The sequence below is a fragment of the Portunus trituberculatus genome, chromosome 29 (genome assembly GCF_017591435.1).
Source record: "Portunus trituberculatus isolate SZX2019 chromosome 29, ASM1759143v1, whole genome shotgun sequence".
NCBI classification, from domain to species: domain Eukaryota; kingdom Metazoa; phylum Arthropoda; class Malacostraca; order Decapoda; family Portunidae; genus Portunus; species Portunus trituberculatus.
The window spans coordinates 11,146,750-11,167,893 of NC_059283.1; the positions used below are offsets into that span (position 1 = coordinate 11,146,750).

General features: G+C 42.4%; 1 protein-coding gene across 1 annotated transcript in view; it reads left to right on the top strand.

The window, feature by feature from the left end:
• The first annotated feature begins 11,650 nt into the window (after positions 1–11,650).
• LOC123510631 (hemicentin-2-like) overlaps positions 11,651–21,144 on the top strand; it is a 245,769-nt gene continuing 236,275 nt past the window's right edge. The window contains exon 1 of the mRNA XM_045265926.1: positions 11,651–11,773. The gene's annotated coding sequence lies outside the window, so the exon portion shown is untranslated. The remainder of the gene's footprint in view (positions 11,774–21,144) is intronic.

A 21,144-nucleotide genomic window follows, 5' to 3' on the forward strand; every position in this document is an offset into this window, starting at 1 on the left:
CGCCATCTCTCTTCAGTGAGTCGCGCCTGCCACCTTTCTCTCCGTGTTGTGGCCGCTAATCCCACCACCAGGTAGTGAGGGATGCGGTGTGGCGGGTGCGCGGCGTTTCATACTGAGAGATACGGTGTGGCGGGTGCGCGGTGGTTCTATACTCCTTCCTCCCAATACAAGTGTGCTGACTGCGTGCTTGGACAGGGGAAGGCAGCCTCTACCCTCTTGAAGGACACTTGTGCGCATGACTGGAAGAAAAGAAAAAAAACCGTGCATAGCCTGAGGGACACGTGCTTCCACTCAGCACTGGGGGCGGCCTAAGGTGTGGTGTGCACGTGGAGAGGGTGGGCAGTGAGCGTGGCGGAGAATGTTGCTCTTACTACGGTACTCACCCCTACGTACTTTAAGCTACGTAGAAAAATAAAATGTATAAATGAAATAAGATAGATAAATGATAAGTAACCAAAAATAATGTATAAATAGGTGGATAAATAAATAGGTGGTTAATAAGCAAGTGAGCAAAGTTAAATAAAAGGTCGAAGAAATTCTAAATGAGAAAATTTAAGAGGTACGGTAATGTTTATAATCGTTCATGTTTTGCACTCGCCATCACGAAAAGTTCCTTGGTAACGTTTCTAACAAATAACAAAATGGGAAACGTTTATAAGAGACACAATTTTAACAGTGAACATTGCGTAGTGTTTCATAAAGGAACGCCACATTTTTTGCTCCGCTGATCCGTTTGGCCATCCCACTCGGTAAGGTTTCGTTGAATTAGTTGTGGTATTTGTAGATTTCCATCATATTGGGAACATATTGCGATCTGTACTCCTCCTTGACAAAGCTGCAATGAAATACTGTGCGGCAGACGATATCAAACCATTTTCCGACCAGCGACATCCCGGTGCAGGAATCAAGTACCGCACACAATTCCTCTTTCTGACAGCACAGTGGCGGTATATTTAGAGGTTTTTACCGACCATCTTGCTCCAATATACCTCGTCACTCTTCTACTCCACCGCATCACTTCTCTTTCCTCAAGTATAAGTTGTTACACACTAGTCCATCTTATACTCTTCGGTGTGTGATATTGAAAACTGCTTCTTTATATCATCAAACTTCGAATCTTTCCCCGTTTTATATTATTTTATTTTGTATGCTACTGTATTGCAGAAAAAAGTAGCTTGTTACATAAATAGTACTTCATTATAGTATCTACGTACACACACACACACACACACACACACACACACACACACACACACACACACACACACACACACACACACACACACACACACACACATAAATAGTACTTCATCATAGATATCTATGTACACACACACACACACACACACACACACACACACACACACACACACACACACACACACAGTAGTAAAGTGGCTAGCATACTCGGCTCACAGCTGAGAAGGCCCAGGTTCGAGCCCGGTGAAGCAAATGGGCGTGCCTCTTAATGTGTAGCCCCGTTCACTTAGCAGCAAGTAGGTACGGAATGGAATTCGAGGGGTTGTGGCCTCGCTTTCCCGGTTGTGTTCTCAGTCCTACACGAAGATGAGCTCTGAGCTCACACCGTAATGGGGGAAGGCTGGCTGGGTGACCAGCAGCCGACCGTGAATACACTCACTCACACACACACACACACACACACACACACACACACACACACACACACACACACACACACACACACACTAACTTATTTGGTCACAATCCGCCCCTTTGTCAAGAGTACCGTGGTAACATTACAGAAGGTGGAGAAAGAAAAAGAAAACAGAAATCCTCTTAGCTCTTCTCCCACGAGACAGTTCCAATATCAAACAACCATATCTATATTCCTCTAATATACGAGTATTTAGCCATAAATTAACCTAACCCTTTAAAGTTCTCCATTCACCCTACATTGGCATCTATTATGTTGTAGTCATCTAGCAATCTGTTTAGGAGTTATTTCTACATCTATTTTTTATCTAATATGACTAAGTTTGAATTTGTTGCATTTTGTCCCACACTGATCAGCATCACCCTTCCTATGCTCCTTGTGTGCAAACAATGTAAATGCTCTGTAATAGTTCATAGCCATTATATCCTTGTCAACGTAGCAATGATAAGATTCCTGGAAGCACTTAGAAGATATTGATAGGGGAATGTTGTGAGGGAAAATCATTATTGTACAGGTATTCATCATAAGACATGTCAGGGTTGTTGGAATTACGGTGCTGTGTCTATTAACTGTGTCCTAATAACACAAGAGCCGCCGTGGTACAGTGGAACCATGCGTGCTTTGGGGTCCGCGAGGTCTCCAAGCGCACGGGTTCGAATCCTGTCCACGTTCTGAGTGTAGGTTGGGCTTCCTTACTCGGGGCAACGGTTTCCTAGCGGGTGGGCTTTGAGACAGGAGGTACCCCAGAAAAAGTATCCCCTTTAGCCCATAAATTCCCATGAAAAGCCCACATGGTACAAAAAAAAAAAAAAGCGCCTGTACACAGTGTTACCGATGGAATATTGTGTACACTACCGTCACTCATATATCATACCTGTACATGTTGCTGAGTACCTGTTACGCTTTCAGTGATGAGAACTACACGAGCGTTTAATTAGATATTTCATGTGAAGAAAACATTAATATCACATTCATCACAACAGCGAGAAACGACACATGAATTACCAGTTACTGTGTGTATATGTGTATTTAACCATCACGAGTTTAGTGTGCATAACATCGTGGAAGAAAATACTAACCTCATGTGAACTTTTGGCTCGCTCTCACGGACCTGCATGAAAACTGGCAACTAAGTACGCCCTTTTTATATGTCACTCTTTATGTTGACCTTGGCCAGCTTTCCCCTCTTACATAAAAAAAAGAGGTGACAATGTAATTACCAAATACAGTGTGGTGGTTTACATAGCCATTACGAGCCACGTATACTACACAACATTACGGGAAAAAATACTATAACAGGTGGAGAGATAAATCAAATAGTAGATACAATAGTTTTGCTATTCTGCCTACCTTTACTTGTATAACTTGTAGTGTATTTGTTGGCCTGCTAATTGGAAGGGGAGTGTGCCGAATGTTGGTAGACAGAATGCATATGATAGATAGATGGGCCAGCCAGAGAGCAGGTAGCATGTCATCAGTCACACTCCTTATTTTTTGACTCATGCACTTATCATTTATCATTCTTATTCATATTTCCTTGTTATTTTTTCTCTTGATCCATTGTTTTCACGCATCAGGGAAGAAGAGTGGGTGAGTTGAGGCAAGGAAGTGTGTGAGGCGGTGGGGCAACTGATGTCACGAGTAACTTCACGTGCTCGCTGGCTGGAGTCTGTTGAATGAATCTTGGTTGCTCGTTAAGTACTGCGGGTGAAAATATTAACGTCTTTTTTTTGTTTTTGTTTATACCATGTGGGCTTTTCACGGGAATTCATGGGCTAAAGGGGATACTGTTTAGGGTACCTCCTATCTCAAAGCCCACCCGCTAGGAAACCGTTGCGCCGAGTGAGGAAACCCAACCTACACTCGGACCATGGACAGGATTCGAACCCGTGCGCTTGGAGACCCATCGCACCCCCACTTACCTGCTTTATTTTACCTGTGCAATATCACCTACTAACCACTCAGTATTGAACACCTGGTAACAGTAGGCAGTGCTGCAGACTGAGTGATTCCCCGTGTCCTCTCTTCCCGGTTCCCTTTGTGGTCTCATTTATACAATTGAGCAGCTGCAGCCTGCCCTCTAAAGACAACTTCTACTACTTCCTACACTACACTACAACACCTTACACTTTTACACTCTCTTCAAATCAAAATTTAATAATGGCTTCACCACGCCCTGCCTCGGAGTCCCCCTCTGGGGAGGGGACCATAAATGTCCCCAGGTCGGACTGCCCCTCTGCTGTCGACCTTGGGTGTCTTGACACTTCATCTAATACTTTCACTATCAATTTCTGCAACATTCGTGGCCTTCGTTCTAATTTTCAATCTGTGGAACACCACCTCTCCTCTACTAAACCTCATCTTCTCTTCCTAACCGAAACACAGTTGTCTGTGACTACTGACAGCAGCCCCTTTTCTGTTCCCTCCTACTTGCTCTATCCTCATTTTCAATCCAAAGCTGGATGTTGCGCATACGTGCGTAACGACACCACTTGCTCTCGTGCCCACAATCTTGAATCTTCAGAATTTTCTACCATCTGGCTAAGACTTCAATGTCACTCTCTAACTAAATTCATCTGTGCTGTATACCTCTCACCTAATTCCTCTGACTATGTAAAATTCTTTGACTATTTGACTTCCAAGGTGGAGCACATCTTATCTCACTTTCCTTTTGCTGAGATCTCCATTTTAGGGATTTCAATGTTCACCACCAGCTTTGGCTTTCATCTTCTTTCACTGACCAACCTGGTGAACAAACCTTCAACTTTGCTATCCTTCATGACCTAGAGCAGCTAGTGCAGTTCCCTACCCGTATTCCTGACCGCCTTGGAGACACGCCCAACATTCTTGATCTTTTCCTAACCTCCAACCCTTCTGCTTACTCTGTTAAACTTTCCTCTCCGTTGGGCTCCTCCGACCACAATCTAATTTCCGTTACCTGTTCTATCACTCCAGTGCAGCCTCAGGACCCGCCTAAGCGGAGGTGCTTCTGGCATTTTAACTCTGCTAAGTGGGAGGAACTAAGGCAGTACTATTCTGATTTCCTTGGGATGATTATTGTTTTCATGTCAGAGATCCTTCTCTTTGTGCCGAGCGCATAACAGAGGTGATTATCTCTGGCATGGAGCTATACATTCCTCATACTTTCTCTAACCCTAAAGCTAAAAAGCCTTGGTTTAACTCTGCTTGTTCTCGTGCTGTCAATGATAGAGGCGGCTCACAAACGGTTCCGTAGCCATCCAACTGCTGAAACTCATGCCCTATATATTTCTGCCCGTAATCATGCCAAATCTATTCTCCAACTTACTAAAAACTCTTTCATCAATAGAAAATGTCAAAGTCTTTCCAATTCTAACTCCTCTCGAGATTTCTGGCATCTAGCCAATAATATCTCTAACAACTTTACTTCTTCGTCTTTCCCTCCTTTACTTCATCCAGATGGCTCTACAGCTGTCTCTTCTTTTCTAAAGCTGAACTCTTCGCTCAAACCTTTGCTACCAACTCAACTTTGGATGATTCTGGGCATATTCCTCCTACTCCTCCACCCTCTGACTACTTCATCCCTAAAATTAAAATTCTTTATAAAGACGTTTTCCTGGCCCTCTCTGGCCTTGATTCTCGGAAGGCTTACGGTCCGGATGGAGTCCCTCCTGTTGTTCTCAAAACTGTGCTTCCGAACTCGCTCACTGCCTGGTCAAACTCTTTCATCTGTGTCTCTCTACTTCTATTTATCCTTCTTGCTGGAAGTTTGCTCACATTCAACCTGTCCCTAAAAAGGTGACCACTCCAATCCTTCTAACTACCGCCCTATAGCTTTGATTTCCTGCCTTTCTAAAGCCTTTGAGTCTATCCTTAATAGGAAGATAATGAGGCATCTATCAGCTCACAACCTTCTCTCTGATTGCCAGTATGGTTTCCGTAAAGGCAGATCTACTGGTGATCTTCTTACTTTCCTAACTGAATCTTGGTCATCCTCTTTTAGGGACTTCGGTGAAACCTTTGCTGTCGGCCTTGACATATCGAAAGCCTTCGATAGAGTCTGGCACAAATCTTTAATTTCTAAACTACCCTCCTACGGATTCTATCCTTCTCTCTGTACCTTCATCTCCAGTTTCCTTTCCGATCGTTCTATTGCTGCTGTAGTAGACGGTCACTGTTCTTCCCTAAAACTATCAACAGTGGTGTTCCACAGGGTTCTGTCCTATCACCCACTCTCTTTCTATTATTCATCAATGATCTCCTAAATCTGACTCAATGCCCTATCCACTCCTATGCTGATGATACCACCTTGCATTATTCAACAGCGTTCAACAGACGCCCAACCCAACAACAATTAAATGACTCAAGGCGAGATGCTATAGGACGCCTAACTTCTGATCTTTCACTTGTTTCTGATTGGGGCAGAGAAAACCTGGTTTTGTTCAATGCCTCAAAACTCAATTTCTACAACTATCTACTCGACATAACCTTCCAGACAACTATCCTCTCTTCTTCAATAACACTCAACTTCCCTCTCCTCTACATTAAACACACTCGGTCTATCCTTCACTAAAAATCTAAACTGGAAATTTCACATCTCTACTCTTGCTAAATCAGCTTCCAAGAAGTTAGGTGTCCTGTGGCGTCTTCGTCCATTTTCTCTCCCTCCCAGCTGCTTGCTCTGTACAAGGGCCTTATCCGCCCGTGTATGGAGTATGGCTCTCATGTCTGGGGGATCCACACACAGCTTTACTAAACAAGGTGGAATCTAAAGCTTTTCGTCTTATCAACTCTTCTCCTCTAACTGACTGTCTTGATTCTTTAAGTCACCGCCGCAATGTTGCATCTTTATCTGTCTTCTACCGCTGTTTTCATGCTGTCTGCTCTTCTGAACTTGCTAACTGCATGCCTTCCCCCTCCTGCGGCCTCGCTGCACAAGACTCTCTACTTCTTCTCATCCCTATTCTGTCCATCTTCCTAATGCAAGAGTTAACCAGTATCTTCACTCCTTCATTCCCTACACTGGTAAACTCTGGAACTCTCTACCTGTGTCTGTATTTCCACCTGCCTATGACTTAAACTCTTTCAAAAGAGGAGTGTCAAGACACCTCTTACGTTAACTGGACCCTCCTTTTAGATTTTTTGTTTTTCTTTCTCCTACTTTCCTCTAAACAGGGCCTGGCAACCAGCGGGATTTTTTTTTTTCCAACACTGTTTTCCCTTGGCCAGTGCCCTTGTAATGTAAAAAAAAAAAAAAAAAAAAAAAAAAAAAAAACAGTAATTGCAAGTCACCTGCGCACAATATTTCTTCATCCTGAGTGAAATAACAATCTCTTACCACAAAATGAGAACGAAATATCCATAAAAGTGTATTCACCTGTCGGAGTGCACCATTAACCTGGCAATGGCGCGATTCCTGGACAGGAAGTAATTACTGGTGTATTACGAGTGGTAAAAATATTGACCACGTTCACTCCACCACAATGAGAGATGAGGATGGGAATATCGTTCATCGTGTACCTGTTAACCTGAGCCACCTGAACACATCACCTCAATTATAACGAGCGGTAACACACACACACACACACACACACACACACACACACACACACACACACACACACACACACACACACACACACACACACACACACACACACACACACACACACACACACACACACACACACACACACACACACACACACACACACACACACACACACACACACACACACACACACACACACACACACACACACACACACACACACTCTCTCTCTCTCTCTCTCTCTCTCTCTCTCTCTCTCTCTCTCTCTCTCTCTCTCTCTCTCTCTCTCTCTCTCTCTCTCTCTCTCTCTCTCTCTGCGACAAATGTTTCTAGAAATTTGTCCAAGATTTTCTCTAACTCTCTTAATTCATCAGAACTGGCAATCAAGTGGCCTTTTCTTTTTATTTTTGTTGCCCTTGGTCATCTTTCCTATTCATAAAACACACACACACACACACACACACACACACACACACACACACACACACACACACACACACACACACACACACACACACACACACACACACACACACACACACACACACACACACGCGTAATACCGCAATCAGAAATAACGAAATGATCTCTTTCAGTCCATTCGTGCCTCTCTATTAGCTTGCCAATAACCACACACCACCTCACACAATTACTGATGAAATGCGTTAAAGGAAAGTGCTAACCTCACAATAGAACCACCTCGCTGTACCCACCTGTCTTTTTCTCTGGCAGTCACAAGTCATCTGAGCGCAATGTCACCCATGAGATAGTGAGAGGGAAATAGAAACACTAGTCTCACGCTCATCATTACACATTCTAAGGTGACAATGATAGCTGCTTTATGCTGTTAACTTGGTAGTCTCCCGTGTTCATTGTAGTAAAAGTAGAAGTATTGGGGGAAAAATAGAGTGAATCGTAGTCTCTCATTTACAAATCCACAGACTCGGTGACAACAACCTTCACTGAATCTTACGTAGTGTTAACCACGGCAGTTATGAATCACCTGTGAAATACTGAAAGATAGATGGATAGAAACTAATCTTGTTCTTGTCATTTCGTCTCATCAACTCCCCTCCTCTGGCTAACTGTCTTCAGCCTCTTTCTCACCGCTGAAATGTTGCATCTCTTACTATGTTTTATCGCTATTTTCATGCTAACTGTTCTAGTGATCTTGCTAACTGCATACCTCCTGTCCTCCTGCGGCCTCGATACACAAGATTTTCTTCTTCCTCTCATCCCTATTCTGTCCAGCTTTCTAATGCAAGAGTTAACCAGTGCTCTCAATCATTCATACCTTTCGCTGGTAAACTCTGGAACTCTCTACCTGCTTCTTTATTTCCGCCTTCCTGCGACTTGTCTTCTTTTAAGAGGGAGGTATCAAAACATTTGGTCCCTAATTTAAGATAACGCTTTTCTGTCTTGTAGAGAAACAGTACCTAAGTGGGTTTTTAAATATTTTTTGCCCTTGGCTGGCTCTCTCTCCTACATAAAAAAAGGAATATATACAGTCTAAACCAGAATAGAATCAGGTATACTCTATCCAGTGTTAAGCAGGTCTATTGTCTAACTGTTAACCATGGTAGTAAAGAGTCACCTGTGAAATATTGGCAAAGAGAAAGAACCACTAACTCCGTATTCATCATAAGGGAGAATGGAGTCACGTCCTTTCCTGTGCCTAGTGCTAACCTGACAGTAACCTATCTATTAACCTGGCAAGGAGTCACCTGTGGGCAGTAATACCAGTGAAATATTGAGATTAATAGAGAACCACTAACCTTGTATTCACCACGAGTGAGAATGGAGTCACGTCCTTTACTGTAGCTAGTGTTAACCCGGCAGCAAGGAGTCACCTGTGCACAGTAATACAGGTGACACATTGTGAGAGAAATAGAAAGTCCCACTAACCTCATATTCATCATATATAATCCCGCTGGACAAGACATTGAAATTGTATCACGCACACTCCAACTCTTGCCAATAAATCCCTGCAAGCGTGCCCTAAGCCGGCGTGGGAAGGACTTCCTGCTGCGGGAGGGATTAGTGCTACACACGGCGATGAAAGGCTCCACATTTTTCCCCCATCATGCGCACATTAATGCTGGATGTGGAAAAAATGTCGGCTTGTCAATGCCCCAGATTTTAATGCCACCCCTTTTGTTCTTTTACTGGGTTTGGTGGCGGTGGTGGTGGTGGGGGGGGGAGCTTGTTGTTGTTGTTGTTGTTGTTGTTGTTGTGTTTGTTCTACTGCTTTTCTCATTTTCATTATCATCTCACCGCTGTCATTATCATTTTTTGTTGATATTGTCATTTTTTTTTTTACACTAGTCCTCACCACTGTCATTGCCATTGTTGTTGTCGTCGTCGTCATCGTCGTCGTCGTCCTTGTTGTTGTTGTTGTTGTTGTTGTCGTCCTCACCTTCGTTGATCTTGATGTTTCTAACAAGGCAACATGAAAATCTTGGAGCATAGAGCAGGTCTCGCCTAACGAAATGGAAGTCATGTCTAATGACTTTGTTGAAGCAACTTGTCTGTGAAGCAGCAGATAATGGAGGTAACTATGGCAATATACCTTGACTCGAATAAGGCTCTTAATGAGATGTTCCCTCAAAGACTCCTGGAGTCCTGCACGGGATTACGGTGTTTGGGATGGATGGGAGGGTTCAAGTCATGGCTGAACCACAGACAACAGAGGTACAATTAATAGCTCCAGATTCGAGTGTGGACAATTAATTAGTGGGGTACCACAGGAATAAGTTGAAAGGCCACTATTATTTTTGTATATTCATTAAGGTAATCAAATTAGTAGTTTGAATAAATAGTGCCATTAGTAAGTTTACAGAACACGAACATTGCTCGGTTATTTGATTAGATGGGAATCTGATGCAGTCGCCCTGCAGACAGTCTTATAGATAAGATGAACAAATGGACGGATTAACACCAAAAGCTATGCAGTATTATCAAAAGGAAATTATTTAGCCTAGATGAAGGAAAACCTCAAAACATTTTTTTTCATAATAAAGGAGAGCAAATACGATTTAAGAGTTACAGTTAGCTCAAGTTCCCGCCAGGAAAAACAATATATTGCCGCAAGAAATAAGGTAGCAGTGTATCAGGATTCACCTTTATGACCGTTAGAAGTAGAAACCTGAAAGTATTATTAAAGTTACGTTTGTCATTAGCCAGACCTCATCAAGACTATGCTGTACAATTCCCTTTATAGAAGAGCCTTAGATCTATTAATAAGAGAAGAGAGGAAAGAAGAGATTTATCATACAAGTGATGCGAAATAATCATCACAACAGAGAAAACAGAATAGACCTTTTGAATTAGTATTGGCTCGAGAGGTGGAGGTAAAGAGAGAATCTGAGAGAGGTATTCTGATGGATTAAGTGATATAACAAAGCTGATGCAAAACAAAACACGTAGAGTTAGTAATCTGGAATATGACTAGAAGTGTCGAGTTGAAGCTTCACATAGTTAGATTGTAAAGAGATAGAGAAAACATTGTATCTGAAATGGAAAGGTAGATAAATGGAATAAACTCGGTAATCAGATTGCGAGCGCTGAGTCACCAGGGAGCTTTAAAAGAAGATCAGGTAAATTTATGGGTATTGACGTTATGTGGATGTATGTACGTGTGTATGTTACTTGGAGCGCCACTATTAGGCCTGCTGGTTTGTTGCAGTACGTAAAAGAGAGATAGATAGACAGACAAATAGATAGAAAGATACATAGATAGATAGATGGTCTGATAAGTAGATGGAGAGAGAGAGAGAGAGAGAGAGAGAGAGAGAGAGAGAGAGAGAGAGAGAGAGAGAGAGAGAGAGAGAGAGAGAGAGAGAGAGAGAGAGAAAGAAAGAAAGAAAGAAAGAAAGAAAGAATGAAAGCATGAAAGAAAGAAAGAAAGACAGACCGACAGACAGAAAGATATTTACACACACACACACACACACACACACACACACACACACACACACACACACACACACACACACACACACACACACACACACACACACACACACACACACACACACACACACACACACACACACACACACACACGTCGTGCCTGGTGGGGCAGTGCTCAGTAAGTGCGTGCCGGAGTGGCAGTGCGCGGCGCCTCAGGAAGCATTACCCTTCCAAGTGGCAGGTGCGGCGAGGACTGAGTGTGTGAGTTTGTGCGTGAGGCCACCTAGCCCAGCCTACTATAGAAGCTGCCAGACACACTAAACTCTACGGGGATTGTGTACCACATTTCACTACCTACCACTGTTACCCATCACCACCACCACTTGATAGGCGTCTCAGGGCACCAATGAGCTTCTAGGCAAGGCACTGGCAGCGGTGGAGTGTCACGCTGTTAGTGCGGTACGACACTCTGGGCGGGAGAGGTGAGGGCAGGTCGAAGCAGCAAGCAATAGTGGTGGCAGTGTCTATCAGGTGGGCCGTGAAGCCGTGCCGCGCTGTCTCTTGTCGGACCTTTAATGGAGATTTCGATGGTTGTTGAGCCGTGAGAACGCGGCGAGAAATTAGACCACTCTCGACATTGTTTTATATTGCTCTCAGTGAGTGTCTCAGTGATTGGTGTGTATGTGCATTTGTAGATGTAGATTTTGTTCTTTTGGGTTAACTTGGTGTCGCAAACTTTTCTGTGTTATTGTTCCTGTTATTTTCCTTCGCCTCTCCCGCGTACAAGAAGGATGCGTTCGTTCCCAGGAAATGAAAATATGGTGGAAGTTAAGGACGATTTTGTAGCGAAGTTTGTATAGAAAGTGTGTGTGTGTGTGTGTGTGTGTGTGTGTGTGTGTGTGTGTGTGTGTGTGTGTGTGTGTGTGTGTGTGTGTGTGTGTGTGTGTGTGTGTGTGTGGGTGTGGGTGTGTGTGTGTGTGTGTGTTTGTGTCCCAGGTGAGAAACGCTGATCTGTTGGTAGTGGAAGATTGCCTGCCACACACACACACACACACACACACACACACACACACACACACACACACACACACACACACACACACACAGAGCCACCCATTTTGTCTGCAGGTAAACTTTCTAAATTCTCTCCCCCCTGTTCTCTCTCTCTCTCTCTCTCTCTCTCTCTCTCTCTCTCTCTCTCTCTCTCTCTCTCTCTCTCTCTCTCTCTCTCTCTCTCTCTCTCTGTCTCTCTCTCTCTCTCTCGCTCTTGCACATTAATCTTGCATCCGATCAAAAACACATTAAAAACCAGGGCGAGGGGCACACTGCTGCTCTTTCATCTGGGAGTTTCACGGCTGGTGTGTCTATATGATTGTGAAGGTTTGGTGCGTCAGTGGTGTCCTCAACCCATACGTGGAGGGAGAAGAAAGCCTGCACCAGCGCTGAGGGTAAATGGTAATCCAGTGATCTCTTATGTGATTAGATTATACTGCATTGAACTAGAGACAAATGTAGGACGTGGATTAAGAACGTGGAGAATTTTTTGCTCTATGTCTTTCTCTATTTACTCGTGGGATGATCTGCTTGAGGGAGAATATGCAGTGAAATTGTGGCTTTCTATCTTCACAATCTTTACGTCACGGATTAGGTAGAAACTGTAAAATATGAATCTTTTGTATTTTTTCTCTTAGTTTTTCCTCATTTTTTGCGTTTTCTTGAAGATATCGAGTTACATCACGAGTTCTTACATTCACATTTTTTCTTTTAGGTCACAGATTAAGGAGTAAAGAATCAAGGCTAGGAAACATGTACCTTATCTTATGTTTTATCCCACTGTATATTATCTCTCTCGTCACCGGAAGGATGTTATTGTTGGCAAAAGTATCAAGTGAAATTGTGACTTCCTATATTAAGAATCCTTTTTAGGTCACTGATTAAGGCCGTTGACGATATTTTAGTTCATTTTTTCACCGTATCATTTCTCTTTGGATGTTCTTTTTGGTGAAGATATCAAGTGAAGTCATAGCTTCTTATTTCCACATTTTTTTTCTTTCCTTACTATCTTATTCACCTTCGTCCTTACTTAGCGTCTCTCTTTCTTTCCTTACGTGAGAGAGAAAATGGCTTAGGAATATGATAGTTTTTACCTGTCTTTTCACTTTTTCTTACCACTTAAGAGGAACGTAGAAGCCAAGCGGACTAAGAATATTCTTTTCTCTTTCTTTCTGCTACATATCTTTCCTTTCCATTTGGCTTTAAGGAACATAGAGACCAAATGGACTCAAAATTTTACTCTTTTTCTATGTTTTCTATGTTTTCTTCTTCTCAGGTTTCCATCTCGTCTCTTTCGTTCTATTTCCTCCCAAGAGACTGTCATTGTGAGACGGAGAGAGAGAGAGAGAGAGAGAGAGAGAGAGAGAGAGAGAGAGAGAGAGAGAGAGAGAGAGAGAGAGAGAGAGAGAGAGAGAGAGAGAGAGAGAGAGAGAGAGAGAATGTGAACTAAAAATATAGCTATTCCTCTCTCTTCCTATCTTTTCTCCATATTCACTCGATTACTCTCTGTTTTTCCATCACCTCTTTCGGTAATGGCGAGACGTAGAAGGCAAGTAAAAATATCACTCTTTCTCTATCTAAATCTTCATCTCCCTATCTTTTCTCACTATTCACACGTCCGAGGGATATTCGTGGCGGGGAACACGATAAAAGTAGGCAATGATTTGTCTGTTGGCTTGGGGGAAAAAGGACGAAATAAAAAGCTTAGTCAGCCAGTGGTGTTGAAAATCCCGTGAATAAGGAACTTGAGCAGGGAACGACACCACGGCAGGCGCAGTTCTAGTATTTCTCTCACAGCGTCACAAAGTCCTGGCGAGCAGTGGACGGGACTTTTACTGCGTCACTGTCCTATATTTCTGATTTTTTTTTTCTCGAGTTCCTTCAGTATTATTGCATATACGCGGCTCCTTCAAAAGCCATTGCGGGTCTTTGCATTTGTTTCACCGCCTCCTTTCTGTGTTCCGTAGTTTTCTGCTGAGATTTTTGTGCAAGTTCATAGTAATACTGGTTAAAAGAGGCTAAAACAGTGACAATAGGATCGTCTAAATTTTAAGGATACGTGTCTTGAAATATTTACTGATTTGATGAGTTTTTCCATGTCATTGATAACTGAAATGCATGTAAGCGTTGTGTGATATTCTGTTGTTATCCAGAATAGCGCTGATAAGGTTGAGTTGAATGAGTGATTATGAGTGATTTGTAACCTCTTGATAACATAAACGGTGTGCTAACATTAATAGTGATGATTACTACTACTACCGGAACTACTACTACTACACTACTACTACTACTACTACTACTACTACTACTACTACTACTACTACTACTACTACCTCTACTACTACTACCTCCACCTATACCTCCACCTCTACCACCACCACGTACAACTTCACTTCCATCTTTCTCCCACTACTATAAGATGAAAAATCACAAGTAACACACTACTCGCAATCTACCACACGGAATGAGACGCCATTTAATACACAAGCTGCTGGAAAGGCTGTACATTTTTTCCAAGCGAGACTTCTGCTACATCAACGCACTGTGACTTAGAAACACTGCGGGAGTCAAGACCTGTGTTGTGTGCTGCGGTTCGTCCTTCCTGTGCTTTGGGGCGTGGGAGTAGTGTGGCAAATTAAGGTCGAACTAGACAGAATTGTAAGGTTCGTATTAGCATAGACTTTGTGGATGATGGTGGCGGTGGTGGTGGTGGTGATGGTGGTGGTGGTGGTGTGTGTGTGTGTGTGTGTGTGTGTGTGTGTGTGTGTGTGTGTGTGTGTGTGTGTGTGTGTGTGTGTGTGTGTGTGTGTATTCCTAGTTGTACATACGAAACTTAATCTAGTGTTTCTCTCTCTCTCTCTCTCTCTCTCTCTCTCTCTCTCTCTCTCTCTCTCTCTCTCTCTCTCTCTCTCTCTCTCTCTCTCTCTCTCTCTCTCTCTCTGTGTGTGTGTGTGTGTGTGTGTGTGTGTGTGTGTGTGTGTGTGTGTGTGTGTGTGTGTGTGTGTGTGTGTGTGTGTGTGTGTGTGTGTGTGTGTGTGTGTGTGTGTTAGGCGCGTCTCAAGGGCTCAGGGCTCCCATCAGGATCTAAGGAAGCCTGGGTCGGATCCCTTAGCCAACATTGACCCTTGCTGGTAGAGAGGGTGTGTATAGCATTACTCTCTCTCTCTCTCTCTCTCTCTCTCTCTCTCTCTCTCTCTCTCTCTCTCTCTCATCCATTAAAACCGTTGAAACAGAAATATTTACATAATTACAAAACATTTCTAGCTTCTTTAAACTCTCTCTCTCTCTCTCTCTCTCTCTCTCTCTCTCTCTCTCTCTCTCTCTCTCTCTCTCTCTCTCTCTCTCTCTCTCTCTCTCTCTCTCTCTCTCTCTCTCTCTCTCTCTCTCTCTCTCTCTCGCTCTCTCTCTCAGTATTGGCCTCTTTATTCTGAGCATAACGCTAAGTGCATGCCTCCATACGCGGCAAAACGAGGCTGTGAAGTGATATTGGCTAAACTGATAAAAAAATACATAAGGATAAAATGAACTACGTGAAGCTTAGATGCTAAAATAATGCACTTGATTTTTTTTAATTTATTTGATCTCTACATGCATAAGAAAGAAGATCACAGTGGATTGCAAATAGGAATCGTGATGTTAAGCTTAAAACGACCACTCTCTTGTGTCACGCATGCAAAAGCAGTTTCTGTTAATGATAACCCTTTGTCTCTCTAGCCTTCTCTTGGTAATGTTTTGAACTCTAAGATATAATATGCGAAAAAAATAGACGGTGAGCTCGTATTCTCAAGACTGTTTCAAAGGGATTTTTTCTAATTTACAAGAGGTTTTTAAGGTGTTCTTACGGTTGTAGAGGCAGAGTGACAAGATTTATATATCATTAACTGGAGAAACACTTGAAAATCCCGCTAATCATTTCTGTGGCCTTGGAAAATAGTTAAGGTGTTTTTATGGTTCCTGTTTCTGAGCTGGGTGAACGATGTAAGGCGCCAGAATGAAGATGAGTTTTAAAAGAATATGGTATCGTTGAAGAAAAATGTCTTGTATGGAAAGGTTATCATTTAGGAAACTCTTAGGTTGACTGAGCTTAGAAGAGGTGATTTTTTGTTGCTTTTCTGACAGATTTATTTAAGACACAGTGCGAAAGTAGATTTGAAAAGAGTTTTATAGGATTATAGAAGAAATCCTTTTAGTGAAACGTTAACATTGAAAGCACAGAGATAGAATAGATGAAAGAATATGAATGCGTTTTTGTCTTGCTAAGGTCACTGAACTATTTAAGTGATTAGAATGAAATATGTGCATAAAAGTATCTTAGCTTATTAATAAAATTGTTATGTAGTGACAATATTTATATTTAGAAATCATACATCTTTAATTTTCACTGTATTTTATTAAAGACATGTATATAAGCATAAATCTATAACTCAGATCAGCTTATTGGTAAAAGAATAAATATATAATCCCGTAGTTACATAATTTAGACTATTGGTGATGGGATGAATATATAATCAGTGGGTTATAGCAAATCACTTCCGTTTACTTACCGTTGATAAGATAAGTATATAATCATATTAGATTTAGATTACCGTGAGAGTGATGGGATAAATACTTGATGCTTGGTTATGCTCCTCCCCGCCATTCATCGAGCCAGGTGGGTGAGAGGTGGATGGATGGAGGGCGCAACACAATCGGTAGGTATCGCAATGTGGTTAGGTTAATTTGTGACCTCGGAAAAACATTAGCAAAACATTAGTGGTGTGGAGTTATTGGAATACAGGTGTCTTTTATAGATCTTTGTTTTTTTTTGTTATGTATATTCTCTCTCTCTCTCTCTCTCTCTCTCTCTCTCTCTCTCTCTCTCTCTCTCTCTCTCTCTCTCGCTCTTTCTCTCTATCTCTTTTATTCGTTCGTCATTTCTTTCTTTCCTTTCTTTATTCATTTTCTTTCTTTCTCCCTGCCTTTATAAATGTCATGGTCTCTCTCTCTCTCTCTCTCTCTCTCTCTCTCTCTCTCTCTCTCTCTCTCTCTCTCTCTCTCTCTCTCTCTCTCTCTCTCTCTCTCTCTCTCTCTCTCTCTCTCTCTCTCTCTCTCTCTCTCTCTCTCTCTCTCTCTCTCTCTCTCTCTCTCTCTCTCTCTCTCTCTCTCTCTCTCTCTCTCTCTCTCTCTCTCTCTCTCTTTTTCGTATTGATTCTCTGTCGGTTTTTTTCGTTGCATAATACGCGAATTTCTGCACTCCCTGTTAACACGTCTACTCTTTTTTCCCCCTTTTTTCCCCATGATTTTCCCTAACACGTTCTTTTTTCCTCGGTTCATGTGCTGATTTCTCTTCTGATACGTCGCACTGATTTTTCTTTTTCCGTAGGTGTGGTAATATTTCTGTAGTGTAGCGACCTCTCCACTCTTGTGTTTATTTGCATCTATCTATTCAAGTATTTTATTTTTTTGTTCTGGGTTTCTGCAAGTACGCGCGCATTCAGTTTTCACGCGTATGTTTCCACCTCGTCCATGTATAATACTATCACCAAGAAGTTCATCTCATTATCATACGTATCTGTTGGCTATGTATGCAAATGGATGGCGATAAAACATGGTGAAGTTGATACAGAGAGAGAGAGAGAGAGAGAGAGAGAGAGAGAGAGAGAGAGAGAGAGAGAGAGAGAGAGAGAGAGAGAGTAATTTAATCAAGGGACACTTAATCATAATTCTTTTGTTCCTCTTTTTACATCTTCTTAACTCTTTTTACGATGGAGATCTCGAATAATAATCTTCCAGTGCAAGAGAGTAATGGCCTCAAACTCCTGCATGGGGGACGCAAAGGGAGAGAGAAAGAGAGAGGGAGGGAGAGGGAGAGGGAGAGAGAGAGAGAATGCCCCCAAAGGATATTTAATCATCAGTGAACTTTCCCAGAAGAGCCGTTTTGATGCTAATAAGGAATGATAAAAGGTGGCGGAGGGTCATGCCTGCCAAAGATGGAGGTGTGTGTGTGTGAGTGTGTGTATGTGTGTGTGTGTATGTGAGTGCAGAATTTGAGTTTGTGCAGTCCCCTATCCATATCTACTTTTATTCTGCGTACCTTTGTGTGTGTGTGTGTATGTGTGTGTGTGTGTGTGTGTGTGTGTGTGTGTGTGTGTGTGTGTGTGTGTGTGTGTGTGTGTGTGTGTGTGTGTGTGTGTGCGAGTGCGAGTGTGTTTGGAAAGATAACATGTACAACACAAATAATGCAACAGAACAGTCAGCGTGTGTTTGTTCCCTGTGAAGGTTTGAAAGTGAGCATTTGTTAGGTTGGCTCAGGTGAAATCTCTATATGTCGTTTCAAATAGGTTAGGTTAGGTTAGGTTAGCCCCCAAGCATGGCGGGCCTTGTGTTATGGCATGAAATTAGATTATGTTAGATGAGGTCAGGTTAGGTTAGGTTACTGTAGGTTAGCTCAAGTTTGTCTCAGTGATTAAAATTTCAAAGCCTGTGTAATGGTATAGAGTTAGATTATGTTAGATGGGGTCAGGTTAGGTTAGGTTATTTTAGGCAAGGTTAGATTACCCCAGTGACCAACATTTCAGGTCCTGTGTTGCGCCGTGAACTGAATGCTTTTTTTTTACTTGTTCGTCTCTTGGGACAGGGAAAAACAATTGCGAGTGTGGGTTTTTTGCGTGGGCCGAGCTCAGACGAGTAGGTTTTGACAGTTCGTGTGGATTTGAGTTTGCGAGCTCTAACATGCGAGGTGTAAAAGAACTGCGTGTGTGGATTTTAGCGTGACATTTCCTGCGTGCGGATTCAGTTAGAGGATACCATGTCATTATCCGATTGTGCGTGGATATACTGTGGCAGTTTGAGGATATCGACTCTATTTTTTTATTAATCTAACATATTCACGTGTGGTAATATTTCCTGTGTGTGTGGATACGTGTGGTGTTTGTCAGAGGTTACCATATCGGCAGGTAAAGTTTCATGTAGAGTAGATTGTACATGTGGATCCCTTAGGAGATAAACATACTCGCTTACACTACGTATTTTGTCCATGTGGAAATTGTGTGAACGACTATGCGTGCGGGTATCACAGTACATTGAGATACCCATATGTGTGTGTGTGTGTGTGTGTGTGTGTGTGTGTGTGTGTGTGTGTGTGTGTGTGTGTGAGTTCTATATCAAGTCACCATTACACATGAATTTAACCTTGATTGTATAAATAAGAAAAAAAAAAATTTCAACATTAAAAAAAAGGAAAAAAAGAAAAAGAAAAAAGAAGGTGGATTTCCTGACATAGTATTTAGTGCACGCGGGTTCTATAGTAGGCAACCCCATCGGCGTGTGGACTCTAGCGTGGTAAGTGGGCGCGTGGAGAGGTAAAGAGGAGAATAAACACTGGTGAACTGGTCTGCGAGTGGCAAGCCGTGTTTTCAGCCACTGTTGGGAGAGAGGGAGAGGGAGAGAGGGAGAAAGAGAGAGAGGGAGAGTTGGTGTAAGGGGAGTCGGAAGTCAGTAAGGCTAGAAGGATAAACGAGAGGGTAATGAGGTTCAGGAAAATACTTACCCTGCCTATTTTCACTTACTTAAGTCTATTTTTCATTGCGTATTTGACATGGAGGAACAGGACGGATGTGAGGTTTGATGAGGTTGTGTTTGGGTTTGAAGTTGGTGATGTGAGGTTGCGGTGAGGTCAAGTGAGGTTTGTGTAATGCAGGTAAGGTTAGATAAGGTTGGGACATGTTAGGTTAGGTTAAGTTAGGTTGTTAGGAAAGTATTCAGGTGAGGTTGGGATAAGGAAGCTGAGGTTAAGTGAGGTTACGATAAGAAAGATAAGGTTAGGTTAGGTTAGGTTCGTTTGGACTATAAGGAGAGAGTTCAGGTGAGGTTAAGTGAGGTTAGGATAAGAAAGATAAGGTTAGGTTAGGTTAGGTTGGTTCGGATTATAAGGAAAGTGTTCACGGGAGGCTGGAATAAGGAAGATGATGATAAGTGAGGTTAAGATAAGAAAATTTAGGTAAGGTTGGGTTTGGATTATATAAAGAAGGTTCTAAGGTGAGGTTGCATTAACCCCTTGAGTACTATGACACGTTTCCATATTCACTCCGCTTATTAGTTATTGATCTTACACATTTTTAGAAAAGTATGTGAGGAATTAGAATAGTGAAGACAGTACCCATTAATCTTCTGACCTCCATGGACCATAATGTCAATAGAATGGTCGAATCATACACAAAACTCAAGGTAAAAAATGTGTCCCAGTATTGAAGAAGTTAAGGAAGGTTAGGTTAGGTTAGGTTAGGATGTCGAGGAAGGTGAGGTGAGGTGACGTTCTAGTATTAAGGTTTGAAAGTTGTCTCAGGTGAGGACAAGACAAGAAGTGTGTCAGGAGGGACCCAAGATATTGTGCGATTACGTCATTTCAGCTCTCGTGACTAAAAAACGTTATTTCCATTCAGTGTTATAGTTGACTTATGTGTTTTTATTTTTTGTTTATACATTTATTTATTTATTCTCCCTTTGTATTTATTTGTGTGTGTGTGTGTGTGTGTGTGTGTGTGTGTGTGTGTGTGTGTGTGTGTGTGTGTGTGTGTGTGTGTGTGTGTGTGTCTTCTTAATTTTTTCCTGCATCCTCTTTTTTCTTTTCTTTTTTCATGTGTATTTTGGTAGTTTTCATCCTCTTCCTCTGATTACCTACCTCATCTTTTCGCTCCTCCTCCTCCTCCTCCTCCTCCTCCTCCTCCTCCTCCTCCTCCTCCTCCTCCTCCTCCTCCTCCTTGTCGTCGTCGCCCACCTCACCTTTGCCATCCTACGTATACACATCCAGTTTACACAACGTAGCTTACATTATCACACTACTCCAGCAACGCAACGAGCTACACTTTGTTACTCCCTTGTGTTCCTCTATGTACCGTTCGTTTGCCGTCCCTTCAGTAACCCTTCGCTCCCTTAAACAGATTACCATTACTGAAGCATGATCAAAGACAGAGAAGAGACGCTAATAAGCTGAGAT